General features: G+C 40.7%; 1 long non-coding RNA gene across 1 annotated transcript in view; it reads right to left on the bottom strand.

Annotated features, from left to right (window-relative positions):
• Positions 1-1,218: 1,218 nt before the first annotated feature.
• The window catches only part of LOC123394702, a 51,673-nt gene continuing 38,303 nt past the window's right edge, over positions 1,219-14,588 (bottom strand). The window contains exon 3 of the long non-coding RNA XR_006609425.1: positions 1,219-1,331. This is a non-coding gene — a long non-coding RNA (uncharacterized LOC123394702). The remainder of the gene's footprint in view (positions 1,332-14,588) is intronic.

The raw sequence follows: 14,588 nt of genomic DNA, 5'->3' as shown, positions 1-14,588 counted from the left end.
AAAAGTTCTCCAATGAAATGATGGCACAAGCAAACAGTTTGGGGACATCATAGTTGCCAGTTCTAAAATGTCACAGTCCTGTGTATTTTAATCCCATAGAATGACAACCTCTGTTTCTAAATTTTCTCTACAATGAACTACATAACAAAAAGAGGTTTCCTTTGCACCCATGCAAACTGTAAAAATGTTTTAAAACAGACAGTGCTAACAAGTGACTACTACTATGGAAAATTACGGCAACTCTAAACACATTTGGCTCAAAGTGTCAAGTGATAAAAGTCAAGGCTAATGAATTTTACCCATTTGGAGAGCTTTTCTTAACCTGTGGCAGTTCTTTTATATGTGGGCCTCTACACAATGTTCTCATTGCAATGCTTAAACACTCAATAATCATAGAATCTGCTGAAAGAATAGCATTTAAACAAATTCATAGGTGCCAGTGATTAATGAGAAAGCATTAAATAGCAGAATGACTGGAAACTTTCCAATTAGCATTCCAAAGTGTATGCATTACTGACAAACTTCTCACATTTGAAACTTCAACAACCTCAAGAAAGACTTACATATTTATATAAACCATAAGCCACTCATCAAGGATCTGAACTTTCTGTAAAAAGCAGTTTTTTCCAAAGTAGAAAAACTTATTTATCAAGACCACTGAAGATAAAGAAGCAATGAAATACAAACTAATGTGTATAGCCAATAGAGCATTTTCTGTTTCAAAATCAAAACTTTTCATCCTGATAGATACATTTGTCACTGAGAGCTACTACTTTTAAAAGAAAATAAGCACAGCACAATCCAATTTCCCTTGCAAAAAGCGTAGTCCAAAGTTTACTGTGAATGATAACCTATTATAATACCATATATAAAGATGAGCAGCTAAAATCAGTTTCTCTCTTCCCAAAAGTGCCTCTAGACAGTGAGTCTTAAGGAAATAAACAGCCAAAGCAGTGTATGGTTGTCACACTTTTCTTTGACAAGATATTCCTGCTTCACCTCCAATATTCTTTTTAAAAATTAGAATTATTGAGACAAAACTCATAAGGATCCCATCGGTTTTCTATCAAAGGCATCGTTTTTGTATAATTCTGAGACATGGTCTTCAACCCATGTCCAATTAAATTCATCTTACAAAAAAACATAAGCTAATCTCAGAAAACAATGATAAGACCCCAGATATTTGTACTTGAGGACTAGTACTCACTGGCAGGTATGTTCTCCTTCATCCTCTACTGCCTGGCCGAAGCCCCAGGGAGTGGAAATAGTCTGCCAAGTCTCTCCTTCAAGATCCTCGTCCATGGTAGGAAGGCAAAACAGCCCACCTTTTCCTAAGGATGGAAAGAAAGAACTTCGCTCTTTATTCTTTTAAAAGAAGAATGATTGTATCCTCGCAAACAACTAACTGCTAGGCAAGAAGAGTGAGAGAGGAAGGACAGGAGGAATCAATGCCGAGAGGCCAATCATATTTCATCACTCAGCTACTTGGAAACCAGATACGCTCAGACAATCACATGCTCGGAGAGATTTAAGGATGCAAAAGAGGAGCAGCTCTGTCTTTTGTAAATTATTCACAGGGACTTTTTTTTTTTTTTTTCTGACCATGAGCAAAGTTGCACAGGTTACCCATTTAAGAAAAAAGCAATCAGGTTCGGAATAGAGCATATAAACCGACCAGTCCAGAAACGAGATTTCTTCTGATTGAAGTTCTGCCCCTGACCACTATGAAGCAAGACAACCCAGTGCCGTTAGAATCAAAGTGGTAGTACACTGGGAATGAACTGGCACCTTCTGAAGGTCTGAAGAGGTCACAACTGCAGTTTCAGCGTTTGCCTCTGACGAAAATGAATATTCGCTTCTCGTCTTCTGAGAACTCACTATGGGGTGTTTTGCGCCATGAGCTGGAATGAAGCCACCCGCACGCAACTCACACAGCTCTCTCAGATTTCAAAGTGCTGCCTGACTTCTCTCATGGCTTTCTCGTGTTTCATCCAAATTTGATACGGTAGCATGTCTACCTTAAAGCTATTCAAAAGTTGCCAATTTTTAGGCTAGATCCTACCCAGTAATTTAAACCCAGTGGAAAAACGCCAGTCCGGGAAGCTTTGAGAAAGCATGGGTTTCTCGTGGCAAAGATGGGGGATGTCGGGGGCACATTGGAATTTGGAATGCTTCTTTTTCTCTAGACCGGGATTTCTCAGCCTCTGCATTATTGACATTTTGGGCCGGGTGTTTCTTTGTTGTGGGGGTGCCCGCTACATCAGAAGGTGCCGAACAGCATCCCTGGCCTTGAACTACCAGATGCCAGCAGCATCTCCCCAGCTGTGACAATCAAAAATGTCTCCAGACCTTGCCAAATATCCCCTAGGAAGTACAATCCCGCCCAACTGAACCCACTGTGCTAGACTCATTTCTTTGGTGAAGTTGTTCCAAAGAGGAAGAACGGGATTTACATTTGAGATAGGCTCCTGCCAAAGACAGGTGGTGGGAAAAGTGAAGGCTGTGGGTGAACCATACAACTGACATGCAGGTGGCCAGTTCGATTTGTCAGAATGGAGACCTATCGGGGGTGGGGGGTACCAACTCTCCATGGATATTTGCTAAACTGCTCACTACCTGTGAGGATGAATTCTGTGTCACCTTGACTGGGCTATGGGGTGCCCAGATTTTTGGTTAGACGTTATCTGAGGTGTACCTGTGATGGTGCTTCCAAATGGATTAACATTTGAATCCATAAACTCAATAAAGCAGACTGCCTTCCCCAACGTGGGGGAGCCTCCTCCAGTCCACTGGAGGTCTGAATAGAACAAAAGGGGGAGTAAGGGGGAAATTGCTCTCTCTGCCTAGTCTTGAGCTGGCCCATGGGTCTTCTCAGTCACTCCGACTAGAACTTATACCCGTGGCTCCCCCGCGTCTCCAGCTTACAGATGGCGAATCATGGGACTTCTCAGCCTCCAGAATCACGCGAGCCAATTCCTTAGAATATACCTCTAGGATCCCTGGTCCCAATATGTGCGTGTGTGTGCATGTGTGTATTCTATTGGTTCTGTTTCCTGGAGAGTCCTAACTAATACACTACTATAGTTTGTAAGTCTCCCAAACCTGCCGTTTAAAATATGCTAATTTCTCCTTAGTTACACATCCTTCATTTTACCTTGGTTTCTGTCATCCCGTTGCAAGTAAGGTTTGCTCTGGCAAACTATTCTGAGCTGATCTTTGACAGCAAAACAAATCAAGGCAGAGATAATGAGGACATAGATTCCCTGCTTATTCGTGTAACCTTAACTAACCCCAGTTGAGATTTTTCCTTATGAGCCTCAGATTAGTGCAAAAAAAAAAAAAAAAAGAAGAAGAAGAAGAAGAAGAAGAAGAAGAAGAAGTCTTTTCAGTTAAATACATTAACAGCAGTCTATTTACATTCAACACTGGGAAAATGAGGCAGATGGTTTCAAAAGCAAAAGCGCAGTTCGAGTCCACAGGTGATGGTGGACATCTTGTCATTAAGAAGGATGGCCCGCCTAAGGGTGCAATCTTGCAGACAGGACATTGTCTTGGGAGAAGGAACAGCCTTCGGGGCCTCAGAATTTGCTTTCTGAGTAGGAGTGGGTGTGACCCAAAGGAAGGCAAGTTTCCCACATGGTAAACTGTGTCAGTACAGCCACCTGTCCACTCCAGGGCTTATTCTAGAAATTAGTGTGGAGGGGTCAGTCTCTGAAGTGCTGAGGTTTGTGCTTTCAGGCTCCTCTGAGAAAAGGGTACGGAATAGGCAGAGGAAGAAAGATGCCTGCTCCATGTGCTTTGGGATAGGAAAGAGAAACGAAGTATCGAATAGAGCACATTGGTGTCCTGAAATGTGTAAGCCATGTCTTCCACTATGAACTGGACTGGAGGAGGAGGAAGCTGTCTGCCTTGGGAAATGTCCAGGATGCTCAGTGTGGCCTGGATGGGGGGAAGGACCCTCCAGGTAAGTGCTGGGTCCTCGAAGAAACAGCTTCAAGAAATAAATCTATTTCCAGCCTGTTCCCATGTTTATTCCTTGGCTGTGTGCTAGGGGTTTTTTCTTAACTTGGCAACGCTCATTTTTTAATAATGTCAAGAGCTACCGAGTGAACTGCTGCAGTTCTGCATCATTGCTGGATAGCAAGGGCTTATTAAACACCTACCAAATGGTCCGCACAGTGGCAAATATGAAAGACTTAGATCACGTTTTGCTACCCTCAAAAAGCCTATATCCTAGGATTCTATGGAGAGATGGTAAATATCCAAGAGCAGCACATTTGAAACGTTTCATGTCATGTTCTCATTTGTTTTTACATCAAACTGGGTTGTTTTGCCTACTCCAAAATACTAAGGTACACTTTGAGTGATTTTATTTATTACTTTTTAAGATTTTATTTATGTATTTGACACAGAGAGAGAGAGCACAAGGAGGGAGAGGGGCAGAGGCAGAGGGAGAAGCAGGTCCCCTGCTAAGCAGGGAGCCTGATGCGGGGCTCGATCCCAGGACCCTGAGTTCATGTCCTGAGCCAAAGGCAGATGCTTAACCAACTGAACCACCCAGGTATCCCTCTGAGTGATTTTAAATTACCTATGAACATAATCATCTTTTTTGACTAGTCAACAGGAAAATAAGACTATTATTTTATAGCTGAGAAGATAATTTTATAACACTTTAAGGAAGGCTTTGAGAATTGTTCCAAATTGTTCAGATCAAGTCCTTAATTCTAGGTCTGACATTCAAGGTCTGACATTTCAGTGCCATGATTTTCCATCTCCAAACATTTGTTTTTTCTCTGTCCTCCCATTAGAACGTCAACTGCCTTCCTCCTGACCAAAATCAATCTTCCCTCAAACACCTGATTCACAGCTGACCTCCTATGATGCCTTCCGCTTTCTCCAAGAGAATTAATCTCACCACCTCAGTACTCGGGAAGGACACAGTATCTCTATAAAGCAGCTATCACATTCTGCCATACATTACAGGTACTTGGGTATAATTTTGCTAGGCTCACTTACTGTTCTAGTAGGCTTCTTGTAGATGCTTTAGCATTTTCTACGTAGATGATCATGTGATCTACAAATGAAATCCGTTCTGCTTCTTCCTCTTCCTGTCCTTCTCGCCCCACTTCTCCCCCTTGCCTTAATCTACTGGTTAGAACCCCCAGTACAATGCTGAATAGAAGTGGTGAGCAGGGAGATCTTTGCCCTGGTCCTGATCTTATGGGGAAATCATTATTAAATAGTGGCAAGAGCTGATAAACTGAACTTTATCAAAATTTTTGAAGTGTGGTATTCAACAGGGTGGGTGCAGAGAAAATATTTTTTGTGTTTCTGCAGAGGTGGGGATTTCTGAATAAATTTTGCTGAAAACTTGGGATTCAGAGCCAAGAGCAAGCCTTGGGAAAGTCACGTAGAACAGGATAGAAACTGAGAGAACTCCAGCGAGATTCTCCTAACTCTGGAGGTATGTGTTAACATTTCAAGGGAAAAAAAGGCTCAGGGCCTTGGAAAACCTGTCATTCAGGCTTAGCTAGTCATTAAAAAGATACATTCTAAAAGGTTAGAGTGAGGGGCGCCTGGGTGGCTCAGTGGGTTAAGCCTCTGTCTTCGGCTCAGGTCATGATCTCAGGGTCCTAGGATCAAGCCCCATGTCTGGCTCTCTCCTCAGCAGGGAGCCTGCTTCCCCCTCTCTCTCTCTCTGCCTACCTCTGCCTATTTGTGATCTCTGTCAAATTAAAAGGAAAAAAAAAAGGTTAGAGTGAGAACCCAAGATCCTTTCACCCTATCCCCAAGAAGCAAAAGTTTTAATCCCTCTTTTTAAGAGAACAGGGGAAGACAATTGCCTGTTTCTCTTATGCATGAGCAGGGAACATGCATTCTTCTCCATTCCTCACCTATGGACCATCTGGTCTCTCAAAGGAGAGATTTTTTTTTCTATCTGACTTTCTTTGTGAGGCCCCAGGCTGTAAGATTGGGGGCAAATGAGCCAATGCAGTGATTATTAGTTTTTTAATTTTTTTAAAATGTTTTTATAAACATATAATGTATTATTAGCCCCAGGGGTACAGGTCTATGAATCACCAGGTTTACACACCTCACAGCATTCACCATAGCACATACCCTCCCCAATGTCTACAACCCTACCCCCCTCTCCCGACCCACTGCAATGATTCCTATGTAAATAACACTACTGATAGTCTGTCTCTGAGTCAGAAACCTCATGGACACAATCATGATAAAATTAATGAGATGAGTTATTAAAAACCTAACAAAAAGACTCTATGCTTTGCTCTCTGTCTCTCCTGATGCAGGAGGCTGTAAAGAATAGGTCTTAATTTTCTGAAAATTGGTAAATGCTATTAGGTCAAAAGCAACTTCTGTGCTCAGTTACCTGTCGGGTTTCTCCTTCATTTTTCCCCCCTGTGATTAAATATACATAACATTAAATTTGCACCATTTTTAAATGTACAGTTCAGTGACATTAAGTACACTCACATGCCATGTAACTATCACCTCTATCCATTTCTGGAATTTTTCATCATCCCCAAAAGAAACTCTATACCCCTGAGGTAGTAATTCCCCATAACCCCTTCCCACAGTCCCTGGTAAAATCTGTTCTACTTTCTGTCTCCATGAATTTGCCTATTCTAGATACCTCATGTCAGTGAAACCACACAGTATTTGTTCTTTAGTATTTGGCTTATTTTTCTTAACATAATGGTTTCAAAGTTTATCCGTGTTGTTACATGTATGAGAATTTCACCCCTATTTATAGATGAGTTAATATTCCATGGTAATGGATAGACCACATTTTTATCCATTCATCTGCTGATGGACACTTGGGTTGTTTCCACCTTTTGCCTAGAGCGGCAAATGTTGCTATGAATATTGGTGTACAAGTATGTTTGAGTTCCTGCTTTCGATTCTCTTGAATATACACCTAAGAGTGAAATTGCTGGATCATATGGTATTTCTATGTTTAACTTTTTGAGAAACTGCCAAACTGTTTTCCACAGCAGCTACACCATTTTTCATGCCCACTGCAATGCACAAGGGTTTCGATTCGCCACATCCTCGCCAACGCGTGTTATTTTACATCTTTCTTCACTTTTGTGCTTTTGTCAGCTCTTCGGTAATTTTAAGCTTTATAAAAAATATTTTATCCAGGGAATTGGTCTGAATGACTGACCCTGCCACTCTCAGACAGGAGGAGACCTCATTTTACTTCTTTTACATACTTCTATGACAGTACCATGCAGATTTGGTAATAAACCTCAAAGTAACATCATTGGCTCTATTAAATAACAAAAATTCAACAGAGTAAAACCTAAAGATTTAATTGGCTATATTGAATGATTCATGAATTGGGCTGCATCCCATCCAGCAAGTATAAAGGAACCCAAGTTGCTGTGCAAAATGGAAGGCTTTTATAGACAGAAGGGAGCAGAGATAAAGAAAGAGCAGATTACATCATCTCCCTTTGGGGGATAGAAGAGAGTCTATGTGGCAGATTACCTCACTGGTGCTAACCAGAAAATTCCAGACTGACCCATTAAGACTACATTTCCAGGGAAGTCTGAAACTGCGATTAGGTTAGGGATTAAGCCCTGGTTTGGTGAGGTGGGCCGGGTATAAGTGACTCCAATTGGGGTCTATGGTTTTCTTTTTAACAGCTCTATAGCATCAGAGAAAACTTATACTACTGACAGAAAAGTTAGAACAAATACATCTTTAATTTTACATTAAGATGTATATTATTTTGAATTCCTAGGTGCATTTTTGGTATTTCTCCATATACAGATTTCTGCCCTTCTCATGTGGTTGACATACTGTTAACGCAGAATGAACTCTAAAGATATATCAGTCATAGAATGAATGATTCAAAGTTGAAACCACCCTTTGGAGACTGGCCTGATTAGAGTTTCATAAAAAAATGTTTTTGTCTAGTAACAATAAAAGGTGACTTTAATGAAAATTGAGGACATGTTAACACTACTCTTCTGTTATCTATAGCATTCATTTATTTTTGTATTTCCTTTTATTTTCTCTATAAAAGAGTTAGGAAATTTCACATAGCTTGCTGAGGATAAAAACCAATCTTTTTCAACTTTGAACTTATAGTTAGAAATAATAAACATAGGATGAGATTCTACTTTCCCTGCAGGAAGAAAAGAAAATGTCATTAAAAATATAAATTGATTACAATCTTCTGAAATTGAATGGGGAATGTTCATCCTAAACTCCCTCTGTCAATCTAAATGCTCCAGTAATATTGTTCGAGGTTCAGATAAGTTAGCTATTAGCTAAATTAGCTTTGAACATACAAGTGGCACTCAAAAACCTGGCTAGCCATGAAAGATTTAAGTTGAATGGTCCCTGCAATGAGAAATGAGGAAAGGGTTAGAAAAGCTCATTACTTACAATTCACACAGCAATTCATATTTTCTATGCTTCTATAATCAGATGCAAGTCATTGCTCTAAAAGGCCCCGTGCAGTTTTTAGTGGGCAGCATTTTCCATAAAGCTCACAAAAGAGAATTCCCTATTTCCGCCAATCTTCCTTCCCTACCCAGTTATTCAGTGTTCACTGAGTACCCAGAGTGAGCCAGGTACTGCGCAAAGCAGCGGGGCTAGAGAAATGAATTAATGTCTGGGCAAGTTCACTGACTTTGGCATCTCCTTCCCCACAATGTTTGAGATGATGGCTGGTTGCAGTTTTGTTGTACCCGGATTTTGCCTTCTCGCTCAAGTTCTTTGATCGTTCCTCATCCACCACTTTACACCCATCTCCTATTTGGTACAGGATATGTCCTTATCTCTAAAGCATTGCTATTCACTCCCTCTACATTCTACATTTGCTAAGCCAATCCCAATCACCCTCTTTTCCTCAGCTCTGGAACAGGTCTAGCTGCCCAATGAGAGTTGGGATTCAGGATGACAGGTAAAATACAGGACCCCCACCATATCTGAATTTCAAATAAATAATGACTTTTTTAGTGTAAGTATATCCCATGTAATATTTGGGATAGAATAAACTTATACTAAACAATTATTTGATATTATCTGAAGCTCAGATACAACTAGGAGTCCTAAATTTTTATTTGCTAAATCTGCTAAGCCTAGTCGGGGTAAACAAGATATATTCCTCAAGGAACGGACCACTGTGATTTAATGCATATGCTACTAGATGAATTGCAGTAGGACTTGCTTGGGGCTAGTCTTAGGTTGAGCTCCCCCAGAAGCAGACCCTCAGAGAAGGATGTGAGTGCAAGTGGCTAATTTGGGAGGTGACATAAGAGAGGGAAGAGAAGGAAGTCAATGTGGTGTGCACTAACCAACAAGTTACTGCTGTGGGTAAGTGAGAACCCACTTCAGAACTGTCTCCCCCAAGGAAAAAGAACGCTGCAATGTCTTTCTTCAGCTCACATTTGGCCTCAGTGGAGGACCACTGCTGGGGATCTGAATTCCCCTGCATTTCCACCCAAGCATGTCTCAGCAGCCAGATGAAAGCCTCTGGCAGAGTGATAGTGAAAGCCTGCAGAAACGGGGAGTGCCAAGGGGATATGAACAGGCACTGCCGTGACAGCATCTGCTACAGTGATATCTCTGGATCATGAGCCCTGCATAAACTGAGTTAATTTGGGAATCAAGTTTAAGTCCAAAAATCATGGGAAGTAAGAACTGGGAAAGACCTCAAAGATAATCTAGTCCAACTCCCTTGTTATGGCTCAGGGAGTTACTTACCCAAAGGCAAAGAGTTACCTATCGACAGGTCTAAGATGCTATTTCTATTATTATTAGGTCATCAGACACTGACGGATGATGTGCAAAGAATATTCACGTTTCATGGACACCCGTACTCTACTCCCAAGTGAGAAGGAGCTCTTTTAGTTTGGTTGCGGGGGGGGGGGGGGAGGTGGTGTTGGGTGAGCACCAGAGTTATCTGGTAATTATGTAGACCCAGAAGGGATGCTCTTGCTGTGAGCTGAAAATCCAGCCTCCTGCTTGGGTCTGGGAGACAGAGTAGGACATAAACTAGGAAATCATACCTCTTGCATGCAGAGGTTGCCCTGCATGAGTACCATGTCATTGACCTTTCTCTGCTCCCCAACTTCAGGTCAGTGAGGTGCCTGGTGTTCCCCAGTTCACACAGCAAGATCCCATCTTTAAAAACTCACCTGGAGGAGGCCGGAGCAGGCTGGACTCACCTCCCTACTCTATCCACTCCAATATTCCCCCAGAAGGGTCCACACAAACCTTAGGGTTGAACAGAATCCTTGTTCTGATTCCCTCTCAACGTTTTGTGTGAAAATCGAGTGGGATCATGGTGTGAAATCTCTAAATTTCTATAGATTAGCATTCTGTAAAAGATAACATAACACTGAGATATTCCAGCTCCTGGTGTAGAACTGCCACATAGTAGATGCTCAACAAATGTTTAATGAATAAGGGATAGAGTCCCTGAACTGTAATTCATTGCTTGTCCTCACATAAAAATTCAATGTATTCCATTTCTTTTTGTTCAGTTTGTTAGAGACTCCTGACTCCATGATTTGCTCATCTTCCGTGATCTCTGATATAGGGTATGGCAATGGAAATAGGAGTAGCTAAGGACAAAGATGGCAAGAAGAAATATCCAGTGCAAATTCTGTGACCTGAACCAAGTATCTGCAGATCTAATGATCTTTGAAAGGTATCCATGAGGCTTTTATTTGCTTAAGCATTCATAATTTAAACCCATAACAAGAAAATCAATTGAGATAAAGTAATTGGTTCTAACTTAATAGACAATTTTTTCTTCCCAAACCAGAATTTTTCTTCTGGAAGATGTAAGCAACTAATAATTTTCTTATCTGGCCCATAAACAACTTCATAGTAAGTCAAAGAAATTCAGCTGAGATTTTAATGTTATATTTAACATGATTTTTCACTTCTTAATTCAATATACTAGACCCACACCTAAAGCATTATAGATAATAAGCAAACCCACCTTTCAAAGTTTCTTTACAAACTCTTGACTTTCACTTTAGCAAAGCCTTTGGTAAAAGCAGTGGGAAGGAACTAAGCAGCACAGTAAGTCTGCTGATCCAAGCACTTAAACACCAAACCAGAGAAATTAACTCAACCTGGAATGCTCCACACGTCTTTAAGACACATGTGGTAAAATATTTATGCTCATTTAATGAACACATAGCTTCTTGAAATCTTCTTTTCTAAGAAGACACTGAGGGTAACCTTAAATCCATATCACTTTGAGTTCCCAAACATAGTCTCCTGGATTCCAGGAAATACAGATGTGAGATCTGAGAAGGACTTCAGACACCACTGAGTCCATTTAACTCATTTTACGAATGACAAAATCAATGCCCTGGAAAGTTAAGTGACATTCTCCAGCCCAGGGGTCAGCAAAAATTTCCTGTAAATATCCAAGTAGTAAATATTTTAGGCTTTGTGGGCTATATGGTCTCTGTCACACCCACTCAACTCTGCTGCTGGCATGTGAAAGGCAATACTTCAACAAACGAGCATGTCCGTGTTTCAATGAAACTTTGTTTATAAAAACTGGTGGAGGCCTGGACTGTCAGACCCTGATCCACGGTGCACAATTAAATAATGTCAGAGCCAGCCCAGACCCAAATCCTAAGACTGACTATGTTTATTTATTTATTCATCTAACTAATGCCTATTAAGAGTCTACCGGGTACCACACATAAGGCAGGGTGGTGGTGCATTTAGGTACAGTCGATTAACTCCAAATTCAGAGTGTAATACTTTGTCTACAGGGATAAAATTTAGCAGTCTCTACTAACCGTGTCTCAAGAAAACATCTCCAATTGAAGATCAAATTTCTGATCATGGAAATTGTCCATGGACATAAAACTTTGATGTCCTTTAGAGCTAACAACATAATTCATCGGGAGTTGTAAGTCTCTGTTCTCAAATGCGTAAGTGGAATTATCATTTTATTACCAAAAAATAAACCATCAGGACTTCCAGGACCAGCATCCCTACCCAACCCCTGTCCATGAGCATTTCTTCCAGGGAGTTTTCACAGCATTTGGCTTATCCTACAACCACCCACCCTTCAATATACAGTGTCTCTGCCAACTGATACCATGGGAAGGAACTGGTTTCAGAGAAAAATGAGAAAACTAGATCCAAAGGCACTGGCTCAAGTGAGGCAGAGGGACAGGAGAAATGTTCAATCATTTGTTGAATCTCTCCAGAAATATTTACCAGCCCCCCCAAAAAAACATCCTGGGAATATTGGGGTATACTGTGGAGACAATATCTCATTCTAGAGGCTCATCTAGAAGGCTCAGATTTAGACTGTGGGGGTAGGATTAAACAGATAGTGATAACTTTTATGAAAACAAATAAGTAGAAGAGAATAATGGAATCGAGAGTAACTGAGGGTTAGGGCTGTGGAAAGAGGAGGGGGCTATATGAAATACAATAATCAGGAAGGTCCTCTTCAGGAAGGTATCTTTTGAGCCAAATGCAACATGATGGCAAAATCTAGACTCAAAGGGATCATGTGGGATAGTGAGAAGCACCGATTCAAATGGCCTGAGCAGGAACTTGTTTGGGATGTTCCATGTGGTCAGGCTAGAGCAGGTACAGTGGTGTGACAGGAGGTCAAAACAGAAGGCAGGGGTGGCTGCAACTAGAGAATGTGTCTACAGAGCAGGACCCACGCCCCCCAGGCATGACCCAAAACAATCCACCCGGCTGCAAGATAACAGTATCAGCACTTTAATTTAAACGTGTTTTTTGTCTAAAATAGTAAGAAAGAAATTAAGCTTTGCTAACAAGTCATATAAAGATCGTCAGTGGTACTCTCTCTCAGTTGGGATATCTGACGGTAATAAGCCGAGTATGTTACTGGAAATCTCCTGAGGGAAAAGAGTTACCAAAGGGTTTGTCAGGCACCTGGAATACTTTTGTTTTGTTGCAGCTGATACTGGCTAAGTGAATTTGCAGACTATATTCTCCACTTGGAACTAAAAGAACACTCACGCAACTCATGAATGGCTTAAAAAGCTCTGTGTAAAGGAATCAAGGTGTGACACTCATTGAAATAATGCAAGCACAAGAGAAAAGCAAGAAAATAGAGTTTACGTTTCTCCTTCTTCTATTATAACCTCTTGAACAATGACAAGTCCTGGACAAAAACAATAATGATGCAATTCAGTACTTTCAAAAGCATCTGACTACCACATTTCACATCATAATTTTGTATTTAGGTATTTATATATAGATGTGTAAGTATATACAGATACAGAGATAGGGGTATATAACCAAAAGAAGAGTTTCTTAAAACAATACTTATTTGTATTGTATCTAACATTTTGTCTTTTATTCTATTAAAAAGTAGTATTAGCTATTATTAATAGCATAATCCACCAATAGGTTGTGCTATTAATATTATAATCTACCAATAGGTTATGATATGCAGTCCTTGAAAAATACTGATACAATCAGATCCAAGGAGAAATCAGCCACACAACATTGAAATTAAGAAGGCTCCCTACGGTACTGTTAGCCATCAATCTCAGCACAAAAGTATATTTCTATTTTAGAAACTGGCTAATGGTAGCACAAAGTCATCAAAATTTGCAAAATATTTTAAAACTAAACATCCAGGGGCGCCTGGGTGGCTCAGTGGGTTAAGCCTCTGCCTTCAGCTCAGGTCATGATCTCAGCGTCCTGGGATCAAGCCCCTTATCAGGCTCTCTGCTTGGCAAGGAGCCTGCTTCCCCTTCTCTCTCTGCCTACCCCTCTGCCTAGTTGTGATAAATAAATAAATAAAATAAAAATAAACATCCAGACTATAAAAACAAACCATTACCATATTTTTCAATAATATTATGAACCTCACGGTTTTATGAGGAACCAGCCCAAGTGTCCCTTGACTGATCAATGGATAAAGAATATGTTGGGTGTGTGTGCGTGTGTGTGTATAATGGAATATTATTCAGTCATAATAAAAGAATGAAATCTTGCCATTTACAATGATATGAATAGTACTAGAGAGTATTATGCTAAGTGAAATAAGTCAGTCAGAGAAAGACAAATACCATATAACATCACTCATATGTAGAATTAAAGAAACAAAACAAAATGAGCGAAGACATAAGAGGTAGGGGGAGAGCAAGAGAGGGAGGGGGAGAGAGAGAGAGAGAGAGAGAGAAACCAAGAAACAGACTCTTAACTACAGAGAACAAACTGATGGCTATCAGAGTGGAGGGGGTGGGGGAATGGGTAAAACAGGTGATGGTGATTAAGAAGTGCACTCGTCATGATGAGCACCTGGTGATGTATGTAAGAGCTGGATCACTATATTTTATACTTGAAGCTAATATAATGTTGTATGTTAAGTATACTGGAATTAAAACTTTTACAGAAACCATGAGACATATTCAGTCCATTACTTTGCAAAATCTTACTAAACCTGATGTATGTTAAAAGTCTCAGGTCTCATTGAGAGGCACCTCGGTGGCTCAGTCAGTTCAGCATCCGACTGTCGGTTTTGGCTCAGGTCGTGAGCTCTGTGCTCAGTGGGGAGTCTGCCTGAAGATTCTCTC

Source organism: Mustela putorius, unplaced genomic scaffold, assembly GCF_011764305.1.
Source record: "Mustela putorius furo isolate JIRA1106 unplaced genomic scaffold, ASM1176430v1.1 tig00003836_pilon_pilon_pilon, whole genome shotgun sequence".
Classification (NCBI taxonomy): domain Eukaryota; kingdom Metazoa; phylum Chordata; class Mammalia; order Carnivora; family Mustelidae; genus Mustela; species Mustela putorius.
Note: the sequence above shows the minus strand (reverse complement) of the source record. Positions and strands in the feature narration are given on the sequence as shown.